The sequence below is a fragment of the Pseudochaenichthys georgianus genome, chromosome 2 (genome assembly GCF_902827115.2).
Source record: "Pseudochaenichthys georgianus chromosome 2, fPseGeo1.2, whole genome shotgun sequence".
In the NCBI taxonomy this organism is placed as follows: domain Eukaryota; kingdom Metazoa; phylum Chordata; class Actinopteri; order Perciformes; family Channichthyidae; genus Pseudochaenichthys; species Pseudochaenichthys georgianus.
The window spans coordinates 8984157-9001142 of NC_047504.1; the positions used below are offsets into that span (position 1 = coordinate 8984157).

At 42.9% G+C, this 16986-nt stretch overlaps 1 long non-coding RNA gene across 1 annotated transcript; it reads right to left on the minus strand.

Moving 5' to 3' along the window:
* Positions 1-468: 468 nt before the first annotated feature.
* Positions 469-771, minus strand: LOC139435317 (uncharacterized). Its single transcript, XR_011644592.1, has 2 exons — positions 608-771; positions 469-505 (listed from the first exon to the last, which is right to left on the minus strand). It is a non-coding gene; the product is annotated as an uncharacterized lncRNA (long non-coding RNA).
* Positions 772-16986: the final 16215 nt, after the last annotated feature.

The following is a 16986-nucleotide window of genomic DNA, read 5'->3' on the forward strand; positions in this document are numbered from 1 at the left end:
GTCTTCTCAGTTTTGAATGAAAGTATATCTTGCTTATGTTAGGTTATCATGAATACATGCTCAAAATGAATATTTAAAGTAGCATACTTGTGTTAAATACGTTTAGTTTTTAACATTTCCTCATATCCTCATGCTGAGCCTCAACCTAAAGGTTTACAATAGTCATAAGGACCATTAAAATGTAGTCCAAGCTTTTAGCTTGGACTACATATTAATGGTCCTTATGACTATTGTAAACGTTTTTGAGGCAGGAAATATGTAGCACAAGCTTTTAAAAAGGTTTTCCTTTTTAAAAGCTTGTGCTACATTTTTAATGGTTTTTATGACTATTGCAAACTTTTTAAAATAATTTTTCTTTTTTTCTTTTTCAAACATTTTTGTGGAAAAGGGTTGTGGCTCCTTTGGTCAAAAAGGTTGCAGACCCCTGCCATAGAGCCTCAACCTAAACGTTTACAATAGTCATAAGGACCATTAAAATGTAGCACAAGCTTTTAAAAAGGAAAACCTTTTTAAAAGCTTGTGCTACATATTTCCTGCCTCAACCTAAAGGTTTACAATAGTCATAAGGACCATTAAAATGTAGCAAAAGCTTTTAAAAAGGCAAAACCTTTTTAAAAGCTTGTGCTACATATTTCCTGTCGTTGCTTAGCGCCTGCGTCGGACCACTCTCTTGCGTCTGCGAGCAGCCAGGGACTTCTTCTGAGGTCTTCTGCGTCTGCGCACGGGGCGAGCGGCTTGTCTGCGTTTGCTTGGCATCGTCAAAAAACGTAAACTTTGTGGAGGAACGGGGGTCTATTTGCAAACTTTCTGGAGAGGCTCTATGATGTCACCGATGATGTCATCACATTCTACATGACGTTGCCGATGATGTCATTGCCGATGATGTCATTTAAAATGCTTAAAAGACTGGGATGTGTCATGTGGAATGTGATGACATCATCGGTGACATCATAGAGCCTCTCCTGAAAGTTTACAAATAGACCCCTCGTTCCTCCACAGAGTTTATGTTTTTTGATGATGCCAAGCAAACGGAGACAAGCCGCTTGCCCCGTGCGCAGACACAGGAGACGTCCCTGGCTGCTCGCAGGCAAGAGGGTGGTCCGACGCAGGCGTCTTTTTTCAAAAGAAAAAAAGAAAAATAATTTTATATTTTAATAGTCATAAGGACCATTAAAAATGTAGCACAAGCTTTTAAAAAGGCAAAACCTTTTTAAAAGCTTGTACTACATATTTCCTGTCGTTGCTTAGCGTCTGCGGACGCTCTCCTCCTCAGCGTGGGGAGGAGGGAGGAGGAGCGGCTTGGGGGGGGGCGGCTGCTGCTTCTGGGGGGGGCCGTCACCTGCTCGTACCTGATTGTTGGAGATGGACTGGGGGTGGGCGGAGGAGCCATTGGAGTTTGGTGCAGATAATATACAATTTATTTTTTGGGTAAGAAAAAAGTACTGTGGTATTAGTGGATTGGGATGAGGGGCGCTTGTTTTTCCCTCGGCTCCTCCCGTTTTGCCAGTACTGTGGTATTAGTGGTTTAGGAAGAGGGGAGTTTTTCACAAATCCAGCGCTCCCTAACTCGTGCCTGGCTGTGACGTAAATGGTGTGCGGCCGTGAAGCCAGGACAGTAAACAAACATGTCGTCGGTAGTATGGGACTATTTCAAAGTTTCAGAGTTACGGAGCGTCCACACTACAGCTTCAAAAATAGCTTGGAGCTGGGCGTGTCTGGAGCTTGGGGATTTTATTCAAGCAACACGGCCAATAACCAATCACATGAATCTCCCGCCCCCGACATACAAAGCAAAAACCCCCGGGGATTTTATGCGAGCAATATATATATAAACTCTCCAAACAGGCGAAAACCTACCAGTTTCCCCCACTGTCTCTGCCACCTCCCTCCATGCCTGGTTCCTCCGGTTTGTATCCCGGTAGGTGAAGAGGGTCTGGTCATACAAAACCGGGTGATTCGCTACGGCGATAGTTAGTTTCTCCTCCGACTTTTTTTGAAATATAGAAATGAACGGCGGGATATCTCTCCCAGTTTAGACGCGGTTTGATTGGCTAGCGCTTCAGCTGTCAGATTTTGGGAAACGGGATTTGATTGGCTGGCGCTGGCTACTCCGGCGTCCAGGCGACCAGAAGTTGAACAATGTTCAACTTCGGGTCGCCTGGGACGCCTGAGACGCCTCGCTCTGCTACCCACAATTCAGTTCGGCGAAAAAGCGCGGCTACGTGACGTCACCCCATTGAAAGTGAATGGGCAGCTTGGAGCTTTCGACGCTGTCGACGCTGTAGTGTAGACGGGCCGTTAGATAGTTCGCTTGCTATTTGTATTAACGAATGCAGAAGTTCCACGAGGAGGGAAGAAGGCAACGAGCTATAATACTTCCAACCTGATCAGTCACCTGAAACATCGCTACGATGGTGTGTTCAAAGCGTACGAAGACGCCTGCGCTGCTAAACTAGCGGTGAATCTAAAGCCAGCTGCAAAGGCACCGGGGCTTTTACCTATCGACGAGGCTTTTGAAAAAGGCAAGAACTTTATTTGGGAACATAAATCTGGTCACTTTGAAGAGTCCAAACTGTTCTTGGCTTTGTTTTGTTCATAGTAGTAATGCTCATGTCATTTGCTCACTACTAGTCTTTTTTTTAACACCAGGTGTGCAAAAACTACAGGTACATTTATATTATTATCATCAGTATCGGTCTTGAGAAGCAGGAAGTTATCGGTATCGGTTTCAAAAAACCAATATCGTGCATCCCTAAATAGTATTGATTTGTTCCTCATTCACTGGAGTTCTCTTGAAAGGGCGTTTATTCTTCTTAAAGCAACCGGTACATTTTAGGGCTTTCAATCATGAAGTACAAAGAAAACCCATTACCATATCTTATTGATTATCCCTTTTATATCATTACTCATAGTTCATTGAATAAGAGTGACTCTGAGTGAGACAACTGTACACAAACCCTTCACCCTCAATATAAGATGATCTATGTTCCCCACATGATACTAGCCCCATAACCACATGACCAACGTGTTTAGAAATACTTAATTTGATTTATATGACTGAGGTGTGGGAGATTAAATCTGATTTTCCTTTGAAAGAAGCCGAAAGAGTTCTTGACGCATGCTGTATGAGTTAAATGGAGCTCAACATCAGGATTGTATTTAGGCATTGCCAGATGCCAGGATTTATCCGGTTAATCAAAACCACGGGGACTTCACACAAGTGTCTGCTGATGATAATAGTTTGAATATTGTACTTGTTTAATTTAGAAAACCATGTGCTTGGTTAGTAACAGTTTTTTCTCTGAAGCATTTCATATTAATGGCTAAATAAACACAATGAAAGTCAAAGTCAAGTGGCTGCTTCCATTACTCAATATTTGAATTTGATCCGCTGTCCAAGAAATGCAGAAAATTATATTTTGAAGAGGCCATTTTTGGGGTGAACGGCAGACATGGTCCTCTTGACTTTACATTGAAAGCCACCATGTAGTTTCCTAAATGCTTTTCATTCTGGTAATGGCAGAGTCCGCCGTTAACAAAAGTACTCTTATTACTGAGTGTTGAACATCATATGGCTTTTGTAAATATAATGTAGCCTATTAAGAGTATATTAAACATTTGGTTTGATTTCATGAAAGTCTTAAAGCTGTATCTCTAAGTTTGGATTGCTTTTCAATTTGAATCACCTTCAACTTTGCACAGCCCCTTAGGAAGTATCATTTCATGTTGATTCTCCTCTTGTTACCCTCAGGCGGTCTGTACAAAATAAAGCTTGAGTTCACTGTGAATCAATTACACCTCTCTCTCTTTCCGTTTCACCCTGAGTTTCTTATTCCCACATGTGAGCTTCAGCGGCAGATGCTAAGTATTTGTGTGACACACCATGGGTGCCGCCTGACAGACGCGAAACCACGTACTTTGACGTCATATGCGTCCCATTGATAAAAAGAAGGGCGTGCACTGTACTTTGCATATTAAAAATGCTTGTCGCCTGCTAACAACTCTACCGGATTCAAATTGCGCATTGTGCATGGGCACGTGAGAATTTAAAAGTACTGCTTATAGAAAAGTAAGAAATAAACTAGGCTCAATTGACCTCCCTGACGTATTGTATATCCTACCTTATAGATTCTATGCATTTATTTGACAGGAAATGAGAAGCCCACTCATGGAATTAAATGTATGAAGCATGTATGCCATGTCCATAAGAGAATACTCTTTGTGAAGCTTTTAAAGCGGTGTTCAATCTCGCAGTGACGTCTCGCCTCTGTCATGCCCAGCTCTGCGAAGAGAAGGACGATAGATAGAGAAACAGCCTCCAGAGTCACAAGTCACACTTGTGCTTCCTACATTAGAACAAAAATATCCCAGTGATCACGCTGCAGATAGATGCGCCGGTAGCCCAAAGTGTTTCTCATAATATTACAAGCTAATGACCCATTTTGAGAAGTGCCCGGCCCGGCCCACTTGGAACATTGAACATGATCACCGGTGAGCTTTTCATGGCTCGAGAAGACGTGCTGCTCGAGCCATTCCTTCCTCCACTGAATGATGGTGCAATTACATGTTTCATAGTGTGCCAACAACACCACTGCAGTGGATCCCAGACACCGACTTCCTCAAAGCGCTAAGACGTGAAGCCTATTCCATATTTCTCTCTTGTTTTCCTCTGCTCCTTTTCTTTTCTTCTAACTCCCTCTTTGTCTCCGCCCTCCAGAAGTGCATCTTAGTCATATCAATTCGAGAAGTCAACTTGAAACCTTTGCTCTCAAAAGGATCTCTGTGTTCACTGCACATACACTGTCTTCGCTTCCTTCTCTCTGTACTCTATAGGGTGTTGAGAGCGACAGGCGATAGGAAAAACCCGATGCAGATTCAATCACGGCACTGCCTTTAATCACAGCATATCCAGCGTGTTGCAAAACGTCGCTTCAAAAATGTCACAGATATCAGCAGGAAACAGATTGAGGGACTTCTCCTTTGTTGCTTCGAGGTATTCGTAGATCACAGGCAGACAGCAGGACATCCTGTGATGAAAAGTAGAAAGTGACAAGAGAGGGAGAAGTGTACAAAACGCTGCATCAACAAGACAGGTGTGAATGCAAACTGTGATGCAAACTGTACTGTGTGTGCTGAATAATCACTCTGCCTTGAGCTGTTAGTGCTTTTGAAACCAAGCCATGATAATAAATTCATATCTATAAGTTGTGTACGAGTCATGAACTCCTGAACTTGGACGTACTTTCCACAATCCAACATCTTGGAGCATATCTGAAGTGAACCACTATCATTATTCATGACAAGAGACCTAAAGGGACTCATATGTCCTGTCATCAGAAACAAGCTGTAAACGGGTTGGTTGTTTGAGCCTGTGGCCATGTATTCTCAAAGACATGGCTTGTGTTTAAATGTTATGTAGGCTGGTAGTTTTCTACATAGACATGGAAGTGGATATGGAGGTCAGAAGGTCATTGATTCATATCTGATTTTAGCTATGGTATAACATTAATGAGTTTCTCAGCCAGTTTCAAAGTTGTGAAGTCAAAAGTGTTCTGGCAGATGGAGAGTAGCAAACTTGCACATCAAAGAGCTCTCTTTTTAATTGAAACCTAAAAAAAAAAACACAAAATACCAGAGATAATAACTCAAATGTGTTACTAATGGACAGTTGGACGCACTGACCGATTCTAAGGCTTTCTGTCGTTTGGCAGCCCATAAAAGCAACAATGTCCATCTGGCCCACTGATCCTTTTGATTGAGAAATAGCCTAAGAGTAATCATTTTAGAATATTTTAACTATTCTATTTTGTGATACCATATAATGGTCAGTTTGCAAGTCGTTTTATAAGTTTAAGCCCCCACAACTCTCTGGTTTTGAGTGTAGACTAAAAAAAAGGCGTTCATTTTTCACTTCTAGCCCCATTTATATAATTTGTATTATAAAGAATAATTAGAAACAAGTAGAGAAAAGCAGTCAGTAGCTGAGTTAGACGTCGCTGTGGTGGAACAAAGCTGCTGCGTGACATCATTATCCGCCGTAAGCGCCTGTCTACTTTTCAATCTCCTTAAAAATGGCTGCTTGTTAAAGCTGTTTGTGTTTTCCTGACATAAATCAGCAAGCCTGTCCCGTCAGTCCATCTGAAGCATAATCACTCCGACTCTCAGGTCACATCCCCCACCCCCCGTGTCTGGAGTCCCCCACTCTGTCTTAGTGACACACTTCCACAGGGTGTTTGGGGCTTAAGGCCATCCCCTGGTGAAAATCACTAAGTCCCCAAAGTCTCTTATGTGGGTTTTTTGAAGCCTCTTATTTGGAATTAGAGCCAGCCCTTAATCTTGGGGATTTAAGAGGAAAGGATTGATCTCAAAGAAAAGGAAAATATTGAGCTTAACCACATACAATTCTGTTAAATAAATGAAAAAGGGACTAATTTAACAGACTATTTCATCAGCAATGGATCAACTTGAAATGGCAAAACTGTGAATAAGCTATTCAAGTGGTGTCCCGTTTTCACCTGCCGTCTTTGAACTTGAACTACTTTCATCCCCCGAATTAAAGAGTGTAAATCCAACCTGCAATTAAAGTGTTTTGCAGAATGTGCCTTTTTTGACTTCTGCAAATGTCATGGCACAATACCTGAGCGTCCTTGGCTCTGGGCCCGGTGTGTTCCTGTTGTTGAATAAAGTCAAAACAATTAAGTCCGTCTTCACCCATAGGCCCGTGTTCTATAGAGGCTGAGAAACGAGGCAGACGCATATAATCCCCCACGCGGAACAGCACATACTGTAGACCCTTTTTTTCCAAACGTTTCCAAAGATCTGGGACGTATTAAATATTTATCCCTTCTGTGGTTTTTAAAATCCGTGGTAGAGTCAGTAAAAAAACCTAATTAGGAGTAGTTTTAAGCAGAACCTTATTTAATAAGACTACAGAAAATATTTCATTTGTATAGTTTGTTTGGCAAGAACACACACACTTTTTTTCCGGGGTGTAATCCAGGACGGACGCAGTGAATGCTGTGCCTACACAGGAAGGAGAACACACATCCAAGAACACCAGAGGTCATTGGTGCGGTTTGCGTTGTTGTTGCTCGGTTGAAACTGAGGCCCCACATGCATACTGTACGTTTGCATACCACACAGTGCACACACCATACCACACATGCACTTGTCCAAGCTTGCTGAGGAATGATTGCTTGGACTTGACCCTGCATGGCCTAATACCCATGGTTGGAGAGCAGATGTGTGTGTGTGTGTGTGTGTGTGTGTGTGTGTGTGTGTGTGTGTGTGTGTGTGTGTGTGTGTGTGTGTGTGTGTGTGTGTGTGTGTGTGTGTGTGTGTGTGTGTGTGTGTGTGTGTCAGCCCTAGCAGTTTATCGTTTCCATGCTTATTTAAGCCAGCATGTGCTTTTTCGATACCACCCACTGCAAATCACGCCGCCCAGGCTAATTTGTTCTTGATGACAACATCACACACTCCCACATGCAAACAAACGCTTTGTGAATCAGCGGGTCTCATCAGTATGGTGTGTGTGTGTTTTTCACTTGACTAACTTATCAGGATCAATATCCGGTGACGCAGCTGAACTCCTGCCTCCTCAAATGCCTCCTCAAATGATCCGCCGGACAAATATGGGCTCTGTAAGCGTGGCATGCAGACCCTTGTCTTCCTCAACCTTGCACACAGACAAATGGGACTCTAGCCGACAAGGTGAATCATGCCTGAATCCCCTTGGAGCATTTTCTTTTTTGCAGGATATATGTTGTGTTCAAGGAGTGAACTGCTCCGGCTTTTGACACTGCATCGTCATCCACCCTGGTGCTAGTGGGCTCTGGCTCCAGTCATATCCGCTGTGAGCGAGGTCAACACGCTTCAGCAGGAGCATCACACACACACACAAGCATATCCAAAGGTGCACAACCAGAAGGGGGTTTGTGTAACTGGATACACACTCTGCTCCTCAGCGGGAGCTTCAGCCTGCTGTCAGATTGGTGAAAAGAGGCTGTGAGCTCCTGCAGTGTGGCCTCTTCTCCTCCTATATGCTGCCGGATTCTCCCCAATCCTCCACACACACACACACACACACACACACACACACACACACACACACACACACACACACACACACACACACACACACACACACACACACACACCACACACACACACACACACACACACCCACACACACCACACACACACACACACACACACACACACACACACACACACACACACACACACAGTGGACTCTCACTGTACTCCAACCAGTGTACACTTCTGTGTCATTTTGAAAAACCAAAATAAGGAAAATACATAATTTTTTTAAGGCAACGCAAGTTTATTTATATAGCACTTTTCAACACAAGGCAATTCAAAGTGCTTTACAAAAAATGAAAAACATTAAGAAAATGGCATTTAAAATCCATCCATCTTCTCCCGCTTATCCGTGGTCGGGTCGCGGAGGTAGCAGTTCCAGCAGAGAGCCCCAAACTTCCTTTTCCCTGGCGACATCAACCAGCTCTGACTGGGAGTCCCAAGGCGCTCCCAGGCCAGCGAAGAGATATAATCCCTCCACCTGGTCCTAGGTCTACCCCTTGGTCTCTTCCCAGCTGGACGTGCCTGGAACACCTCCCTAGGGAGGCGCCCAGGTGGCATCCTAACTAGGTGCCCGAACCACCTCAACTGGCTCCTTTCGACGCGAAGGAGGAGCGGCTCAACTCCGAGTCCCTCCCTGATGACCGAACTTCTCACCTTATCTCTAAGGGAGACACCAGCCACCCGGCGGAGGAAACCCATCTCGGCCGCTTGTATCCGCGATCTCGTTCATGACCCATCCTTCATGACCATAGGTGAGGGTAGGAACGAAAATGGCCCGGTAGACAGAGAGCTTTGCCTTCTGGCTCAGCTCCCTTTTCGTCACAACGGTGCGGTAAAGCGACTGCAGTACCGCTCCCGCTGCTCCGATTCTCCGGCCCATCTCACGCTCCATTGTTCCCTCACTCGAGAACAAGACCCCGAGATACTTGAACTCCTTCACTTGGGGTAAGGACTCATTCCCTACTTGGAGTGGACAGTCCATCGGTTTCCTGCTGAGAACCATGGCCTCAGATTTGGAGGTGCTGATCCTCATCCCAGCCGCTTCACACTCGGTTGCGAACCGATCCAGTGAGTGCTGAAGGTCGCAGACCGATGAAGCCATCAGAACCACATCATCTGCAAAAAGCAGTGGTGCAATCCTTAGTCCACCGAACTGCAGACCCCCCCCCCCCACGACTACGCCTCGAAATCCGATCCATGTATATTTAAAATCAGTCATTCAAAATAAAAGATAATAAAATAAACATTAAAAGAAAAAGTACATGGATAAAAGTTACAGTGCAGTCTAAGATATGAATAGTTCAATTAAAAGCAGCGGCAAAAAGAAAAGTCTTCAGCCTGGATTTAAAAGTAGTCAGAGTTGCAGCGGACCTGCAGGTTTCTGGGAGCTTGTTCCAGATGTTTGGACCATAATAACTGAACGCTGCTTCTCCATGTTTAGTTCTGACTCTGGGGACAGAAAGCTGACCAGTCCCTGAAGACCTGAGAGATCTGGATGGTTCATAATTTAGCAGGAGGTCAGAAATGTATTTTGGGCCTAAACCATTCAGTGCTTTATAAACCAGCAGCAGTATTTTGAAATCTATTCTTTGACACACAGGAAGCCAGTGTAAAGACTTCAGAACAGGAGTGATGTGATCCACTTTCTTAGTGTTAGTGAGGACTCGAGCAGCGCGTTCTGAATCAGCTGCAGCTTCCTAATAGATTTTTTAGTGAGACCTGTGAAGACACCATTGCAGTAGTCCAGTCTACTGAAGATAAAAGCATGGACAAGTTTTTCCAAATCCTGCTGTGACATCAGTCATTTAATCCTAGATATGTTCTTTAGGTGATAGTAGGCTGATTTACTAACTGTTTTAATGTGACTGTTGAAACTCAGGTCAGAGTCCATGACTACACCTAGATTTCTGGCTTTATCTGTTGGTTTGAACATTGCACACTGAAGCTCAGCGCTAACTTTTAAACGTTCTGCCTTGGCTCCAAAAACCATTACCTCAGTTTTATCTTTGTTTAATTGGAGAAAGTTCTGACACATCCAGTCATTGATTTGTTCAATGCACTTACTCAGTGTTTGAATTGGAGCATAGTCTCCTGGTGAAATTGTTACGTAGATGTGTGTGTCATCTGCATAGCTATGGTAACTTATTTTGTTGTTCTTCATTATCTGAGCCAGTGGTAGCATGTAGATGTTAAAGAGAAGAGGCCCCAAGATGGAGCCTTGAGGAACCCCACATGTCATATTTGTCAACTCAGATGTGTATTTACCTATAGAAACAAAGTTGTTTCTGTCCTTTAGGTAGGATTTAAACCAATTTAGAACTGTTTCCGAAAGTCCCACCCAGTTTTCCAGTCGGTCTAGTAATATGCTGTGGTCAACAGTGTCAAACGCAGCACTGAGATCTAATAATACTAACACTGAAGTTCTGCCACTGTCTGTGTTTAAGTGGATGTCATTAAAGACCTTTACAAGAGCAGTCTCAGTGCTGTGGTTTGGACGAAAGCCTGACTGGAACACATCCAAACAGTTATTTAAATGCAAGAAATTACTCAACTGTTGAAAAACATATTTTTCAATGATCTTACCTAGAAATGGCAGGTTTGATATGGGCCTGTAATTGTTCATTACTGAAGCATCTAGAGTATTCTTTTTTAAGAGTGGTTTAATGACTGCAGTTTTCAGGGCCTGTGGAAAAATACCTGAGTGAAGAAATGTGTTTACTATATGAAGTAGATCTGAGGCCATGCAAGGAAAAACATCTTTGAAAAATCCTGTTGGAATAATATCAAGGCAGCAGGAGGAGGACTTCAGAAGTTGAATAATGTCCTCTAGGTTTTTATCATTAATCTGATGGAACTGTGTCATGGTGTCTGAATTGATTTTAAGTGGACACAGGGACAACACATTTGCTGTTCCTGATGCAGAGGCACTGACTGCTTCCTTTTTTTGACTTACTTTTTTTCTAAAGAAATTGAAAACAAGGGGCTTTAGTGATGTCTTATATCAAACAGGGGACTTCCATATACTGCAGTGGACTGTGTATTAGTGTCTTTTCAACTCCATAACTTTTTTTTGGTGATACAAATTAATGGAAATAGTAGTAGAAAGTAGTAGCAAATTACATTTACAAGTTTCTGTACCCCAGTGTATTATTGTAATGTTCTCTTTGGGAATCTGTATTCTTATTGTTAGTCATTCATCACATATTGAATTCTGAGGTATACATAGTAAAGTGGACTTGCTTATAAGTTGTATTATTATTGTCTTATTTTGGACATTCATTTAAGATGTATGCTTTTTTTTTGCGAGGATAATTAGCTCTGTTTATTTGTTCTTTATGCATGCATATTTGCTTATTAATGTTGCTTCTGTAGTCGTGCTAATACAGTTTGAGTACAATCCAAATAGTGTAAAGCTCTGGACAATACACTTGCATTGCTGGAATAATACAGAGTCAATCGTGTTAGCTTTACTCCCACACACACTCCTGCTCATTCCTTCCTTCAACACGTGCACAAAACAAACGCAGCGACGTGCCACTATCTGTCCCATGCTCATCGAGTTTCAAGCATGCAGCCTCTTTTGCTCCATCACCCTCTGGGCTATTTATAGCCGCCTTGCAGCACCTACACAAATGAGCCACAGCCTCCTCCAACTTAACCTCATCTCATTATGCGACACCCTCAGAAAGCGAGACAGGAGTGGATGCACTGGGCTTGTGCTGCCGAACGGGTCCCTACATTCTCCAGGAGATAACACCGATGTGACGGCAGTGTTTCTGTATTCTCTAGCTCTCCTCAGTCTCTCTTATTAGGTCCCAGCGTGTTCTCCCGTGTGCACTAAGACACTGGAATCACTCAGGCATCTAAACTATGCCCTCTTAGCTCTTTCCTGTCAATCACTTATAGTGCGTGCACTTGTAAACCCAGAGGGCACTTTGCAGATTTCTTCAAAACCCTTCCTCTTATTTTGCTGTTTTTCTAACAAACATTGGCCGTTTTAAACATGTGTTGCAGAGGTGCCAGCACCGGAGGGCATTGACCTTTTGTTGCAGTCTCACTTTTATTTAATGTTGCAGCAGCTCTTCGGCATTATGTATTTCTGGGATGCGCTCACCGTGCTGGCCTCAGACTAATATGAGTCTCTCTCAGATTCAAGACAAAGGCCGGCATGCTTTGACTTGTATAAAGTACACTGCTTGAAATTCAAACAAATGAAGTCAAACGCAGACGCTATGAGTGCCACAAGGGGAAAACAATGTATCACATTGATGTACCTGGACCATAAAATGCTATATATGTTCGAGGCATTTTGGCTGAGGGCCTGACAGCGTATCATAGTTGGAATTGAGGTTATTTTCTCGAGAATGACAATGTGTTATGTGTCAGCTGTGTCTGCTCGGTTAATTTCTCACAGGTGTTGCTCAAATGACAATGGCAGCTGCAAGTTTGGAGCCAATCAAAGACACTTGCCCTACAGGGAGGCCTCATACTATGCGTCTGATGGTAGAAAATGTGTGAACAAAACTGGTTCAAATGTCAGTAAAGTATGTGATGTGGGTGGTCTTGTCGTGTTATTCCAAAAATGAGCGACTGCTATGCTTGCTAAAGAAAGAAAGTGCTATTTATTGTTGTAGAAGTAAGCTTTATCAGCTATTATAAGATGTTAGCAGCATACATCTCAACAGATGGAGATTATTCAACTCAGGTCCATGCTCAATGTAAAGATAATGAAACAATAAGAGGTTTACTATTGGTCGAGTTTATTAGGAAACCAACCAACTTGAAATTGTTCTTCAGTTTGCCAGCAGAATGCTTGTTTACGCAGTATGGTTGTGGACAAAGGTGATGGATGATCTCATAAAGAAAGAGCTACATTTCAATGACCAAGATATTGCTTCGGACAAAAAAAGTTGTCTGTGGGTAATGGCTCTGAGGAAAGGGAAAACGCACACTTAACCGTTCTTTTCATGCAAAAACAAGCCTCCTCTTTTCTATGGCATTTAAATCTCAAGGACTTTGCAATGGCACGCAGAGGGTTGGATGAGTTTATTATACCGACCCGGTCTCACAGTCTGCAAAGGCGTGCGCAGAAGTCCGATTTTGCGTGCATATGATACGCTGATATTGCACCTCAAACAGTAAAACAAAGAGCTCTGTGGCTTCAGGCTTGATCGCCGTTCCAATGACCGTTTTAAACGACACAGCAGCTTATTGGGTTAGGGTTAAATAAATGGCAAAGATATGTAGAAATAAACGCTTTTAAGATACGTTCATAACCAGCGTAACGTGGGAGTATCATATGCACGCAAAATCGGACTTCTGCGTATCTATTGCACGCCTTTGCAAAGTCATGTGTACGCAGGCGCTACAGGTATGCCGCAGTAACTGTGACTTCAGGGCACTTTTGTGCTCAACCGTGGATAAAATGGGTGGAGCAACCAAAGGAGTTCTCGTGTAATGTGGTATCTACACTAAGCTGTGATCCTCACTTCGGTTTGTCTTTCAAGGGCTACAAAACTTGGTGCCGATGCATGCAAATGTCAAGTGTCAATTACAGATAAATGGATGGAATACTGATATTATCTGGTTTCGTCACTGTGCGCTCAATGGGCAACGAGATGAAGAGAGAGGCACGCCAGCTGCAATGTAATATACAATTAGGAGCTTCGCTGCTCAGTGCCAAAATATGAAATGAAAGATTTAATGTGATTGGGAAGTGTGTGTGATCCACGGTGTCCTGAGCGAGGACCGTACGTGATGATCAGCCTCTGAGTCGGCGGTTATTTCACGACCTCGTTGGTCATCACCTGTCCGGACAGAAGAGTTGTTATTGTAATCAACAGAAGTGTTTCGAATGGCTCCATATGGGCTTATACGACAGCCCAGTCGCAGGTGCTGGAATCTATTTCTGATTTGCATGGTGTTAATAATATGTGTAAATTAGCCCACTCACCACGCAATTAATTCAATTCAGATCATGCCTCATTTATCTTGCCCTGTATCCAGCTATTCATCCAGGTGTTTGAATACAAGGACAGATCCAAATTAGGCAGACTTTTTGTTTTTATATTGCATCATACTTTAGTACCTTATTTGTGTCACATGATATTCCCAAATAGTTGTATTTAGTTTAATTCACATATCATCTTTGCATGCTTTTTTCCTTTGCATATCATGACGAAGATCACATCTACACAATATGGATGCAACTGCTGGGCATTTTGCACGACTCTTTCAAACTTAATTATTCTTGTCGGCTAGATATATTTTACTTTTGCTTCAAGTTGTCAATACAGGTTGTTATGATTAATTACAATAGGTGTTACGTGGGCGGGGAAATCTAGACACATCCCACACACAGCTCCAAGGCACCCTCTGAAATAAATAATTAATACAAATCAATAGTAAGCGCTTGAACAGATGCACATATTTAATATTTTAGACGTGTACGCTGCAGCCCTCAACAACTGCTGCCTGAAATGCCAGATCGCTACCTCAACTATTTCAAAATGTCAACTTAATGACATATTGTGCCAGATTTAATTATTTCCATCACGGCATGAGCACTCAAACGTTTTTTAGGTGACTCTACTTCATACTAGTTGCCCCCAATGTACTGTGCAATACAATCCCCATGTGATAAGCATATTTATACAACTTACTAAAGATAAATGAAGCTTCAAAAGAGACACTTCGTAGGCAAACATGGATGCGACAACGTTTGTAGGTGACATTTTGAGGGATTATTCCCTTGCAGAAGCATATACCTTGCAGTGGGTGTCAGGTGATTGGCAGGAAGCGAGTGTAAAGCAATACCGCTCTCATATGAAGACACTCAACTGTGGCAAAATGAAATACCGATTAAACAAACTTGGACGGAACCAAATGAAGTCTTTGTGTTTACTATGATGGATTAGCTAGCTGGAGCTGTGGCAATTACCTAGTTGTTTCAAGTACATAGTTGAGTGGCAGCATATAGCTTCTTCTGAAGGGATGGAAACAACCCTGGGAAAATCCTTTAAGCCGACAATCGCCGTGATTGATTTGACTTTTTCTTAATTCCATGCTTTGTGCTTTGGAGAGGCTGAACAATAGTCGCAGGGTAACGATTTTGGTTTCGGAGGAAGTAAAAAAGAACTTGGGTGAAAAATGAGCCACATGTATTGATCATTACTGCCTGATGAAGTCCTCGAGAGTCAACTGAAGGAAGAAGAGAGTAAACCGAAGAGCTGGTTGAAGAACCACTCCTCAATGAAAAGGCTTGCTGTCCTATACTTGCAAAATCCCTGCAGCCACAAGAGGGAGAATAGTGTCATTCTCAAGATTGATCTAAAGGGCCTTTGTAGAACCCACCACAGTTCCTCTGAGGACATTGTTCCCTGCCCCTCGTCAGCTGACAGATGATCTGGGCCTTCCAAATTCGATCAAGATCTGCTGATATCAAAGCTCAACAGGGACCTGCTGTCTTTGCCACAGTCCAGGAGTATTAGGGCTCAAACATGTTCACTGATTTAGTCCAGCAGGAGCCATATATCTTCATATCTTCACTATCAGGATGGAATCAGTGAGTAAACGGCGCAGATATCCCGTATAAATAGAATGAGATGGAAAGGTATTTCCAAGAGCCTTAAAAGTTCACTCCAGCTGAAGTAAACATTTAGATTCTAAGTATTGATCAACGCTCACAGATAACTGTGTTCAGTGATTTTCCATCTGCTATAATGGCTAGAGGCCACTTGCCAGCTGGTTTAACAAGTTTACATGTTCTGGCTCAGTGTTAAACAAAGAACAAGGTTGCATTTATCTGGAGTAAATGTGCCCCAAGTATAAATGTTATTATAGTGTATTAAATTAGTCCATTACTTGTTCTCTTGCTTTGTGAAAGTGTTTATACCAAACTGCAGAAGTCCGCTAGGCATTGCATTCTGCGCCAAACCACAAAAGGCGGTTGTGTTATGTTTGTAGGGCAGAACTGTTTCCTTGAATAGTCTGTTTGAAAAAGCTACATGTGGTTTGTTCTAAATACCTGCGTGTATTTCAATATTCAACTTTAGCGTGTTTCCTCATAGCAGGGTAATACTTGTGACTTCACAGTTCAGCCCGTGTGACGTTTGAAGTGTATGTGACGGGCCAGCTCGCCACATACTGACACAAAACCTCCATGCTAGCGAGGCGGCGATGTGTCACTTCCCATCGGAGATTTCAAACACGCTCATCATCAGCGGGGAAACATAGAGTGTGGATGGTGTGGACTAATGCCCGTTAACATGTGATTCACACAATCTGCTGTACAGTGAGTGAGACACCCTCAGGGGCCAAGGGAAGGCATGTGGGTGATCAAGGCGGCCACGCAGAGTTCATGTGCTTAAAAACAGCTTTTATTACTACTTAAATGCTGAATCATCTGGCAACAACATGCACTAATGGAACTATTATGGTCCTGGGTAGGTTATGTATGTCCTGTTGATGACACACATAAGCCACGATCCTTAATGCAGTCTTGAATATGCGAGGCCAACGATCAAAGAGATTGTTGAATACCATGCCGTAGATTTGTATCTTGGAATCGTGAAGTGTGTTGATTGTAGCTTGTCACTGACTGATGGCTTCTTTTACACATATACAATTATTGCATCTCAAGTGTTTCATTTCCTTCGTCGACAGCTGCAAACCTCCACCATATGGAGGGGGGGGAATCTTGTTCTTGAGAAAAAACCTAAACACAGATGATCCAATGTAAACCTTCAGAGAACCCAACTTTTTGGGGATTACCCCCGCTCAATCCCCACCTCAAAAAGTAGAAAATGCTTTTTAATTGAGTGCTACCTTACAGGTGCATTTCCTTTCCTTTTGAGTACACACACAGAAGACTGGGGGGAAAAGAGC